Below are 3,633 nucleotides of genomic sequence, written 5' to 3'. Positions count from 1 at the left end.
TGTTGTAGCAGGTGTCCTTGACCCACCACCTGACAGGTGTGTAGTGACACAAGGCCTCGACCCACTGTTGTAGCAGGTGTCCTTGACCCACCACCTGACAGGTGTGTAGTGACACAAGGCCTCGACCCACTGTTGTAGCAGGTGTCCTTGACCCACCACCTGACAGGTGTGTAGTGACACAAGGCCTCGACCCACTGTTGCAGCAGGTGTCCTTGACCCACCACCTGACAGGTGTGTAGTGACACTAGGCCTCGACCCACTGTTGTAGCAGGTGTCCTTGACCCACCACCTGACAGGTGTGTAGTGACACAAGGCCTCGACCCACTGTTGTAGCAGGTGTCCTTGACCCACCACCTGACAGGTGTGTAGTGACACAAGGCCTCGACCCACTGTTGTAGCAGGTGTCCTTGACCCACCACCTGACAGGTGTGTAGTGACACAAGGCCTCGACCCACTGTTGTAGCAGGTGTACCTTGACCCACCACCTGACAGGTGTGTAGTGACACAAGGCCTCGACCCACTGTTGTAGCAGGTGTCCTTGACCCACCACCTGACAGGTGTGTAGTGACACAAGGCCTCGACCCACTGTTTGTAGCAGGTGTCCTTGACCCACCACCTGACAGGTGTGTAGTGACACAAGGCTCCGACCCACTGTTGTAGCAGGTGTCCTTGACCCACCACCTGACAGGTGTGTAGTGACACAAGGCCTCGACCCACTGTTGTAGCAGGTGACCTTGACCCACCACCTGACAGGTGTGTAGTGACACAAGGCCTCGACCCACTGTTGTAGCAGGTGTCCTTGACCCACCACCTGACAGGTGTGTAGTGACACAAGGCCTCGACCCACTGTTGTAGCAGGTGTCCTTGACCCACCACCTGACAGGTGTGTAGTGACACAAGGCCTCGACCCACTGTTGTAGCAGGTGTCCTTGACCCACCACCTGACAGGTGTGTAGTGACACAAGGCCTCGACCCACTGTTGTAGCAGGTGACCTTGACCCACCACCTGACAGGTGTGTAGTGACACAAGGCCTCGACCCACTGTTGTAGCAGGTGACCTTGACCCACCACCTGACAGGTGTGTAGTGACACAAGGCCTCGACCCCACTGTTGTAGCAGGTGTCCTTGACCCACCACCTGACAGGTGTGTAGTGACACAAGGCCTCGAACCCATGTTTGTAGCAGGTGACCTTGACCCACCACCTGACAGGTGTGTAGTGACACAAGGCCTCGACCCACTGTTGTAGCAGGTGTCCTTGACCCACCACCTGACAGGTGTGTAGTGACACAAGGCCTCGACCCACTGTTGTAGCAGGTGTCCCTTGACCCACCACCTGACAGGTGTGTAGTGACACAAGGCCTCGTCCCACTGTTGTAGCAGGTGTCCTTGACCCACCACCTGACAGGTGTGTAGTGACACAAGGCCTCGACCCACTGTTGTAGCAGGTGACCTTGAACCCACCACCTGACAGGTGTGTAGTGACACAAGGCCTCGACCCACTGTTGTAGCAGGTGTCCTTGACCCACCACCTGACAGGTGTGTAGTGACACAAGGCCTCGACCCACTGTTGCAGCAGGTGTCCTTGACCCACCACCTGACAGGTGTGTAGTGACACTAGGCCTCGACCCACTGTTGTAGCAGGTGTCCTTGAGCACCACCTGACAGGTGTATACAGACACAAGGCCTCGACCCACTGTTGCAGCAGGTGTCCTTGACCCACCACCTGACAGGTGTGTAGTGACACAAGGCCTCGACCCACTGTTGCAGCAGGTGTCCTTGACCCACCACCTGACAGGTGTGTAGTGACACTAGGCCTCGACCCACTGTTGTAGCAGGTGTCCTTGACCCACCACCTGACAGGTGTATACAGACACAAGGCCTCGACCCACTGTTGTAGCAGGTGACCTTGACCCACCACCTGACAGGTGTGTAGTAGACACAAGGCCTCGACCCACTGTTGTAGCAGGTGTCCTTGACCCACCACCTGACAGGTGTATACAGACACAAGGCCTCGACCCACTGTTTGTAGCAGGTGTCCTTGACCCACCACCTGACAGGTGTGTAGTGACACAAGGCCTCGACCCACTGTTGTAGCAGGTGCCCTTGACCCACCACCTGACAGGTGTGTAGTGACACAAGGCCTCGACCCACTGTTGTAGCAGGTGTCCTTGACCCACCACCTGACAGGTGTGTAGTGACACAAGGCCTCGACCCACTGTTGTAGCAGGAGTCCTTGACCCACCACCTGACAGGTGTGTAGTGACACAAGGCCTCGACCCCACTGTTGTAGCAGGTGACCTTAACCCACCACCTGACAGGTGTGTAGTGACACAAGGCCTCGACCCACTGTTGTAGCAGGTGTCCTTGACCCACCACCTGACAGGTGTGTAGTGACACAAGGCCTCGACCCACTGTTGCAGCAGGTGTCCTTGACCCACCACCTGACAGGTGTGTAGTGACACTAGGCCTCGACCCACTGTTGTAGCAGGTTGTCCTTGAGCCACCACCTGACAGGTGTATACAGACACAAGGCCTCTACCCACTGTTGCAGCAGGTGTCCTTGACCCACCACCTGACAGGTGTGTAGTGACACAAGGCCTCGACCCACTGTTGCAGCAGGTGTCCTTGACCCACCACCTGACAGGTGTGTAGTGACACTAGGCCTCGACCCACTGTTGTAGCAGGTGTCCTTGACCCACCACCTGACAGGTGTATACAGACACAAGGCCTCGACCCACTGTTGTAGCAGGTGACCTTGACCCACCACCTGACAGGTGTGTAGTGACACAAGGCCTCGACCCACTGTTGTAGCAGGTGACCTTGACCCACCACCTGACAGATGTATACAGACACAAGGCCTCGACCCACTGTTGTAGCAGGTGTCCTTGACCCACCACCTGACAGGTGTATACAGACACAAGGCCTCGACCCACTGTTGTAGCAGGTGACCTTGACCCACCACCTGACAGGTGTGTAGTGACACAAGGCCTCGACCCACTGTTGTAGCAGGTGTCCTTGACCCACACCTGACAGATGTGTAGTGACACAAGGCCTCGACCCACTGTTGTAGCAGGTGTCCTTGACCCACCACCTGACAGATGTGTAGTGACACAAGGCCTCGACCCACTGTTGTAGCAGGTGATCTTGACCCACCACCTGACAGATATATACAGACACAAGGCCTCGACCCACTGTTGTAGCAGGTGACCTTGACCCACCACCTGACAGATGTATACAGACACAAGGCCTCGACCCACTGTTGTAGCAGGTGTCCTTGACCCACCACCTGACAGATGTATACAGACACAAGGCCTCGACCCACTGTTGTAGCAGGTGACCTTGACCCACCACCTGACAGGTGTGTAGTGACACAAGGCCTCGACCCACTGTTGTAGCAGGTGACCTTGACCCACCAACTGACAGATGTATACAGACACAAGGCCTCGACCCACTATTGTAGCAGGTGACCTTGACCCACCACCTGACAGATGTATACAGACACAAGGCCTCGACCCACTGTTGTAGCAGGTGTCCTTGACCCACCACCTGACAGGTGTGTAGTGACACAAGGCCTCGACCCACTGTTGTAGAAGGTGTCCTTGACTCACCACCTGACAGGTGTGTAGTGACAC

The sequence above is a fragment of the Procambarus clarkii genome, chromosome 14, assembly GCF_040958095.1.
Source record: "Procambarus clarkii isolate CNS0578487 chromosome 14, FALCON_Pclarkii_2.0, whole genome shotgun sequence".
Lineage (NCBI taxonomy): Eukaryota > Metazoa > Arthropoda > Malacostraca > Decapoda > Cambaridae > Procambarus > Procambarus clarkii.
This window is presented reverse-complemented; position numbering follows the sequence as displayed.